Source organism: Erythranthe guttata, chromosome 11, assembly GCF_056151865.1.
Source record: "Erythranthe guttata isolate IM_541 chromosome 11, IM_541, whole genome shotgun sequence".
Classification (NCBI taxonomy): Eukaryota; Viridiplantae; Streptophyta; class Magnoliopsida; order Lamiales; family Phrymaceae; genus Erythranthe; species Erythranthe guttata.
In genome coordinates, this window is record NC_142543.1 from 5,409,912 (window position 1) to 5,419,987 (window position 10,076).

The window sequence follows — 10,076 nt, forward strand, 5'->3', positions numbered from 1 at the left end:
AGAATTGTGCTAATAAACTACTGAGCATAACATAATTTGTTGTGAAACAAAAAATATATGTAAACCACTTATGACTGTTCATATGAGAGAATTATATTTTGTTGTCCCTCGTGTTTGTCTCGATTCCACTTTTGGTTCCCCATAATCCAAGGTGGACACAATACACATTAAATTTACCATTTTTCCACACATTTGATCTTCTTCGTCACCTGACTGTTTATATCTGACAAAAATCGCTATTTTTGGGCTAAAATTAAAAAAAGAATTAGAATTGTCATTTTTAAAAACAATATCTTTAAATATTTAAACACACTCAATTTAGATTGAATTCCTAATTTTACCCATATTTTACCAACCGACGTTGATCATTGTTTACTTGCTATTAAAAAGAAAAATCTCCGTTCTAACAATGTTGTTGTGTTGACGAGTCAGTACAACAACATAAAAATAAGATTCCCCGAAATGTTGCTTTTATTGATTGCGAATGTCATCAATTAAAAAAAAAAAAATATTTAACTTTTTTAATTTCTTTTTGCAGCAGCATTGTTGTGTTGATCGGTAATGTTGCTATGTTGACTGGTCAAGACAACGACATTTTTTTTCTGTTATTGTATTGCCGACAATGTTACAGTGTTCACCAGTCAACACAACATAAATAAAATATTATCGGCTATTATGTTGTGTCAACAATATAATAACGACAGTCAACAGTATAAAGGTGGTCAACAACGTAATAGTACAAAAAAAAGTTATTTATTTAAATGTTGCTCTAATCGGTCGACACATTATCCGCCAACACAACAACATTGTTGGGAAAAAAATTGCGATAAAGAAAGGTAGTAAATATAAAGAAGAAAAAAAAAAACGTCTGTCAACGGTGGTCAGCAAAGGGTTACAGTAGAAGAATGGTCAATTGGTGAAATACGAATTAAATGAACATTTTAAATCATCAACTGCGGTTATTTAGATGGTTATTTTTATCACAAAATTATTATATATAGCACACAAAAATTTTAAACTATGTGATAAATTAACAAAAATATAAGAAACATTTTTATTTTTTCTAATTAAAATATATAGCAAAAATAAAACACTAGTTACTAGTTGTATTTTTTCTAGCCAAAAAAGAAAATCAAAATTTTAATTTTAGCTCCACAAAAGTATTTTTCCTTAGAAGATCTTAATAATTAGTTAACGGAATGGACCAAATGTGCCTAAAACTGGTAAAATTTAATGTATTAAATCTCAGTCTGCGCGCGCACCCAAACCGGACGCGGTAAGCTGTTTTGCGCGCCCAAACCGGGCGCGAGAAAGACTTTTGCGCGCCCAAACCGGGCGAGAATCGGGTTTTTAGCGCCCGGTTTGGTCATGAGTCGCGTTTTCGCGATTTATAGAATAAAACCGAACAAATTTTACTTCATTGGGTTCCGTATCTCGATCCTCATTCGATGCACTCATTTTTCTTTGCAAATCGCTACAATAACATGTACCTTCTGCTCTGTAACAGTTCATAAAGTCTCTAAGGACTTCAGACATCATGATGGTTAATAAACTAAGGGTGCCATAAGGCCTCCTGCAGCATATCAAGTCAAACCATCAATTCTCTAGGAAAATCGTATGCCAAAAATAGCAACAGATTATTATTGACCGTGGCCAGTGTGTTGAGGGAATATTTGAACAAGATATGCATCAACCAGGATTTACTGACCCCAAAGATCGCAATAGATTATCAAATATGAGTGGGGATATGACAGTTGCCATAGACGTAAGTGCATAGTTTGTCCATCTTAGAACATGATGACCGAAAGAGGATTTCGGACAAACACGATGGAATAAAAATGTACAAAAAAATCAATAGATTGAAATAAAAAATATATAAACAAAACAAATTTCCAAGCACCTAATATTTTCTCTTTTTTCTATACATCACAGTGTCAAGATGAAGATGATCATTTGTTGCAGGCGTGGAAATAAATTTCAATAAATACTTATCACCCTGGTCATATTTTTGCATTGCTATTTACATCTGGGATTTCAGTGTGGACATGGGCGGAACAATGGGGGGTGGGGGGCTGTTGCCCCCTAAGATAAAAAAAAAAAAAAAAAATAGGTATTCGGGCATTGTATTATTTTAATATTATTTTTGGCCCCCCTAAATTTTTTGTAAATCTGTGTCTTAATTCTTAACTTTTTTGTTTCTTCTCCATAATTTTATAGAAATTATATATATATATATATATATATATATATATATATATATATATATATATATATATATCATATTTCATATTTAAAATATAAAATAAAAGGGTTCAAACCTGTATTATTTTAAATAAAATTTCTGAATATTTACTTATTTTTGATTTTTTTTTTATCAATGACTTAAAAAGTAATGTGAGACGATGCCATGAATCCCCAAAATATTAAGTACGATACATAATTAGAATAATTTGGATTAATTTAGATTTTTTTGTCATGCTTACATTATGATAAAATTATAATATAGATGCCATTTTAATTAAAATTTATAAATATAAACTTATTTTTGCAATGTGTTGTGAACCTAAAAAAAACAATATAATACATTTAGGCTTCATTTGGTTAAACAAATTAGTCATGATTAGCCAAATAATTGGACTTCGTTTAATGTTTGGTATCCTCCATAACTTGATGGGTCGACCAAAAAAAATTATGTTATCATTATTTTTTTTATCAGATTATTTAATTTTATCGTGACTAATCATATTCCGATAAAGAGGGCTTAGTAACAATATTAAACATGCTCTAAACGCCTCAACTTTAGCATTACTATATAAAATTCTTAAACCGTTGAAAAAGCAAAACAATTAAAATTATAATATAGATTTTAAAAACTACAGTATAGTGTATAACATGTAGAGATTTTAAAAACTTGGTATTCCCAATTTATTCCCTTCTCTTGTACACTAAGCACGGTGGCTTTAAATTAAATTTCTAAGGGAACATGTCATAGTGGCCATCTTGGCATTTCAGACATTCTCCTAGGGCCTCACTAAAGTATTGTATTAATTATATTTTGTTAGGTGCATCCCTTCTCTCAAGAATTAGTGCATAAATCTTATTCTAATTTCATCTGATTCAGCACTTTTTACTCACAAAAAATTATGTATAGTAAGTTATAATGTATATATAGTCCTAGCTTCTCGATCACATTATGCTATATATGATACATTATATACATCATCTATGGTGAAGTGTATACCGAGTATTGTTCATAGAAACCACACACACACACACACACACACACACACACACATATATATATAAATTGTTGGGAAAATCGGTTAAAAATTGAGTCATGAACATTTTTTTATCAATGTTATTATACGGTCTAATTGATTATATAAATCAATTTTTGGATTAGATTAATATAAAACCAATTTTGTGGTGAATGAAAAATTACTAGTCCAAAATATAAGGAAAATGGAATTTTGAGTTATCCCACATTGGAAAAGTAGAGAAGTATTGAGCTGTATATATATCAAAATGTTGGGACAAAGGGTCACGCCCTTTGGGCATTCAACTTTGTTTGGGAGAAAGGCTTATATGTTATGTGTTTCAAATCATGCCCACACGCGCTGCCGCCGCCGTGCGACCGGCCGGCGTGATTTGGGCCCCAAGCCCAAATCCAAATCCGATTCCAAATCACTACATTATTTTCTCGAATGGTCTGAATCTACCTACTGCATAAAAGTACTTTCTCGAATGGTCTGATTTATGTATATATATTCTGAACTAAGTCAGTGTTGATGCGGGAGTTTCTTGGATCCAATGTAATGTAGAGACTACTCAATCAATAGAATTCAAGAGCTTTGTTGGAATGTATTTTTTACAATGAACTATACATATTATTTATATTTAGGGTCTATTAGATATAACCCCCTTAAACATTCAAATAATAGGGGTAGACCTAAACTTAAATTTGTCATTTTGATAAAAACCCAAACTTTTCTAAATTACATAATTACCCTCAATTAAATCCCATAAATCCCGTTACTTTACCTTTTGAAATAATATCAAATATCTCCCTATTTTCCCGTTAAAACACTATCACCACAAACCCACTATAAAAAAAACTGCAAACCCTCCCAAAACCAGAAATTTGCACGGCCGTGGATCGGCGATTTTTCTGCACTCCGACCAAGCCTCCGTAGGTACGTCGTCGCCACTCGCTGAATCGCTATCATCCATCGATTTGTTGATATGTTTTGGCTAAATCGACTATCACGTTTGTGTAATTGCAGATCTGTTATAATCACATACCGAATTCGAGCACTAAATCAGTGATATTGCAACAATTGATGGGCAGGACATCCACCAGAAGTGATATCGTCGTTGGCCGCCGTCGCCGCCGCCGTCACTGCTCCAATCTAGGGTTACTCAAATCTAGGATTACTCAAATCTAGGGTTTTGATAATTCTTCGGCCCATAGTTGATTAACGAGATGCATAGTCGAATTACATCTGTATTAATATACTATCCCATATCATTTAATAGACTATCCCACTGGTATAATTTTACTATGGATCTCGTTAATCGACTATGGGCCGAAGAATCATCAAAACCCTAGAATAATAATAATAATATATATGGAAACTGAATAATATGTTTGTTTGAAATACTAATCAATTAGGGTAATTTTCCTTATTATATGAAAACGATTAGGGTAAATAATAATACATATGAAAAAATAATAATATATATGGAAACTGAATAATATGTTTGTTTGAAATACTAATCAATTAGGGTAATTTTCCTTATATCATGTAATAGACTATCTTATTGATCTAATTAGACTATGGATCTCGTTACTCGACTATGGATCCCGTATTATTCAACCACATAGTATATTAATAATTTCAATATAGTACATTAATCTGCTATGATAGTATATTACGGTTATAGTAGTGATATGAAATTGTGTTACAAACAATATACCACTGAAATGACAAGAACATTGAGAACAAAACCAACGTAAAGTATTCCAACATAACCAATAAAATAGCACATTAATAATCTCATAATTTCAATCTAGGGTTTTGATAAAATACATAAAACACATCATAACACAATCAAACCAATATGTCGAGTTAAAAAACTCTAGTACATTAATAATCTCATAATAGTATAATAAAATGATAATGGTAGTATCATACGGTATTCATAATAGTATACTACTGTATTACAACGGTTTAACACTTGACCGAAGTTACCGAGCCATTACATCGTAAACACCTCATTATAGCAACCAACCCACCAAACCTCAACAAAATCCGTACGAAATTCGCCATCGAAAAAACCTAAAATCATGAAACAAAATTAAAAATTCAGAATACTAAAAAATGATTAAATAGACTGCAAATACATTTGAATGACAATACATTAATATCATCAAAAAAAAACTTAAAATGCAAAATCCATACGCTAAATTAAAAAAGAATACTACGAAATATATTTTAATGTACACTACCCAGCACCCTAAAATGTGTTGTTATAAACAAATAAACCAACTATCGAACGGGATCAAACTCATGAACTCGACCACAGCGGACAGTTATTTCAATTATTGCATAAACTAACTACGAAACTCATATAAAACAACTCTGGTCCGATATGCGTGAACCATCCTCTTCTAACTCGTTCAAACCTCTTCCAAACAAATATCATCCGCCAAAAATAACGATGTATATATGACGGAATAATTTTGTTAACAAAACGTTCTACTTAATAGAATCAAGTACCAACACAACTCTTAAAAATGTCTAACCATCGTACACGACAATTCTGGACATTGAGCGAAAAATAAAAACGAAAAAAAAAACGCATTCATACCCGCTTAACAACGTCCACCAATGAAAGCTCAAATCCGATCCTATTTCCACGACGGTGCAGAAATCTTCAAAGACGATAAAAACCGCTGGAACGCTGAAGAGAATCTTCAAAAAATATTGTACACGATTTGATATAGCAGCCAATGATCTCACGTAAATTTATTCCGTGATTTTAGGCAACGTATCAGCAAATCTCAAATCACGTAGTAAAGGAAATAAATTCCGTTTAGAAATAAAACAGGGGTATTAAAGGGAAATTATATAATATATTTTGCCAAGTTGGCAAAATTGGGTGTATCTCAAAAATGGAAAAAATAATTGGATCTACCTCATTAGAAAATATGAACAAGGGGGTTATCCCTAATAAACCCTTATATTTAATCAATGGTAGAATCATAATAACTCTAGTTAAGTCTTTAATCAGTTTAATAGGCTTGAACCCTTAATCTAGTGGACTCGTCATTTTGGGCCTTATCTTCCGGCCCAATATAGTAATATAACTAGTGAGTCTATTAGAGGCCCACTTAGGGGTGTGTGTATATATATAAAATAAGGATTAAAACACCCACTCTTTTGGATGTATGCAAATAAATACAAAAAAAATGTGTGTTTTTCTAGGGCAAATTCCACTTGTCCCCTTGTACTCTAGGTTGAAATAACTCTACACTTTTTTACTTTCGATTGCATCGATTTGCCTCCCTCCACTTGTAAAATTTTTCCAATGTTGTTTTCAACGTAAGTTTTCAGAGGTTTGACCTCGACACAGGTCAAGCCTGTAAAATTACTAAAATTCCCATCACAACTCCTAGTTGAACTCAGCCTAGTCAAGGTTTGAGTTGAATCGGTGGAGCTTCAAGCCATCAATCAATCAACGCCACACAATCTGCACCTAAATATTTCGTCGCCAATTCGTGGTCGACAGATCATTATCATCATTTTGTTCCACCATATTCTTCTATTAATTTCTTCAAATACATTTTCTCTGCCCTCGTTGACATCCTGTGAGCCATTGTAGCCACCAGAAGTGGAGCAGGTCGCCATTATTCAAGAGGAGGTGCTCATTATGAAAGAACTTCCACCTCCAAGGTCGATGAATCTCTGTTTGTCATTGAATCCCCATCAAGGGATATATGCAGCCAAAGGGAGAACACAATGGATCGAAATGGGAGAAGCCAAGAGAAATTTTGTAATTTCCCAGCGTTAACGTAATGGTATCAAGGTCAGACCTCTAAAAAGTAAGGCTGTAAAAAGCGAAAATCGAGTTAGAGGCGGTTAGACACCGCCTCACGATTAATCGGTGCGGCGTTGATTAATCGGGGATAAAATCGAAAATAAAATTGGTTTTTAAAATTTTATATAATAAATTTCTAGATATTATTTGTAAACACTCAAAACATATGTAAGAAGATATTTAAACATGGTTATATCCCTATCATTTATATATCCTAGTAGCATAATAAAAATTTAATAATAGTAAAATCATAACACAATAATAATCCTTATAAAATAGAAATAAAACGCAAATCTTTTGAATTTAAATTTATTCTTGAACATTACAAGAATATATTATTACGTTCTTTAACAATAACAATTAACGTAAACAAAATAAAGCAAAAACTTATTTTTTTAATGAGCCCAACTTTTATTTTGAATAAAAAAAATCGGTCTTTGGCTGATTTTTGCTTCCAAAGTTTGACCCTCTCCAACCACGACCGCCTCATAGGCCAAAAATTAATTTTTCAAACATTTACACCAAAATCGTAAAGGTTTAGAACCGCCTCCGACTTGGAGACCGATTAATCGGTCCCCTCGGCCGATTTTTAGAATACTGCTAAAAAGTAACGTTAAGGACTACATTAAGAAAACTTTACAAGTGAGGGGGACAAATCGATGCAATCGAAAGTAGAAGGAGTAAAATGATTTTGACGAAGAGTACATGGGAAAGTGGAATTTGCCCTTTTTTAATAAAAGTATTGGATCATTGATTATTCCTACATGTTTTAAAAAAAAGAGAATTCTGAGTCACTTTTTAAACAAATAAATATTATAGAATAAACTCTTTAGTATGTATAAAGTATATAACTATATAATAATAAAATCAAAGTATGAAATAGTTTTGTTACTGACTGAGCAAAATATTTGCAAAACTTGAAAACAAAAGAAATATTAAGAGAGAGAGAATAGTGTAAAGCTTCAATTGCCGAAAAAAATATGTTTTGTTAAATTCACAATGTCATGAATTTATACACAAATTTACAATGCATTGTCATCATCTGATGAGACAGAAATCAACCCGTGCACGGACACGTATTTGTAAGGATAACTCTACTGAATACTTTAGCTCGTAGGATAATGATGTTGAGTCCATATTTCGAATAGATATATCCAAAATCTATTATTATAATACTCCTACTTGGATGAAGCATTATAGTTTCGACTGTAAAATTGGATGAGTGAAAGATATGAATGCCTCGTTAAAAACTTCAAGGCGGGAAACCAAAAGGGACAAAACTGGTCAGAAGAAAAAAAGAGTGCATAACTCAAGTCAAGCCGCGTGCATAAGTTGCGTCGTTTAAAACATTTGCTGGAAAATCGAATGTGACAAAACCAATCATAAGGGAAAAAGAGTGCAGCGCACCATTACTCCCCATGAAATGAGCAATACAGCTTCTGAGATGGGGCGTCAATCTTGCTTCAGATTGTCTCTTCTCAATCCAATGGAATATACCAATTTCTCAAAAGTAGAAGTCGGCAAAGACTTTGTAAGCAAATCAGCAATGTTTTCGCATGAGCCAACTTGTCAAATATCGATCTCTCCATTCTTCTCAAGCTCATGTGTATGGAATAACTTTGGTGATAAATGTTTGGTCCTATTACCCTTTATATATCCGCCATTTGTTTGCGCTATACAAGCAGCATTGTCTTCACATATGACGTTGGGCGTGTCTGTAACTGGATGTATTGGCATGAGTTTTGTATATACGAAATAACCGATCGTAGCCAAACACATTATCTCCCTGCCTCATAGAAGACTATTATTTCAGAATGGATTGAGGAGGTAGCCACGAACGCCTGTTTGGTAGCGCCAAGATATACCTGCACCATTATAACAAAACAAACATCCATATGTGAGCGAGCTTTGTGGGGATCAGATCTATATCCCGTATCGACATAATCAACTAATCCTTGGTTGGTTTTACTTTTCGAATAAAATAATATCAAATTTGCAGTACCACGGAGATATTGAAAAATATGTTTAACACCATTCTAGTGTCTTCGGGTAGGCTCAGAACTGTATTGTGCAAGCACATTTACGACAAAATTGTCTAGTCGAGTGGATTGTGCTAGATACATTAACGCTCTGATAGCATTGGAATATGGTATTTCTTGGCCAAGTTTCTCTTCACTGGATTCTTTGGATCTGAACGGATCCTTTTCAATATCTAAATTGCGCACAACCATAGGGGTACCCAATGGATTATCATGTTTCATATTAAATCTTTTGAGCAATCGTTTAGTATATTACCTATGCTCAAGCTCTATCCAACACAAAGTTTGATTTTTCCAAGGTCCTTGACCTCAAACTTTTTCTTTAAATATTCAGCAGCATTGGCTAACTTTTCAAGGTTGCAAGTGATGTTCATGTCATCTACATAAGCTGCAATGATAGCAAATTTGATTTCTGATCTCTTAATAAAAACGCATAGGCAAATGTCATCATTTTTATAACCTTCCCTGATAAGGTATTCACTCAATTTATGATACCACATGCGATCGGATAGCATTAGATCGTACAATGATCTTTGTAATTTGATTGCGTGCAGCTCACGAGGAGCGCCCAAATTTGGCATTTTAAATCCATCGGGAATTTACATATAAGTATCAGAATCAAGTGAACCATACAGATAGGCCGTCACAACGTCCATAAGACGCATGTCCAGTCCCTCTTGGACGACCATTTGATAAGAAAACGAAAAGTGATCGTATCCATAACTAGTGAATACATCTCATCATAATCAATCCCAGACCGTTGGGAGAAACCTTGAGCTACAAGGCGGGCTTTATATCTTACAATTTCGTTGTTTTCCTTTCTCTTGCGGACAAATAACCATTTATACCCAACGAGCTTAATATTATCCGGAGTTTGAACAGTTTGTCTGAATACTTTTTGTTTTCCTAGAGAAGCCAATTCATATTTTATTGATT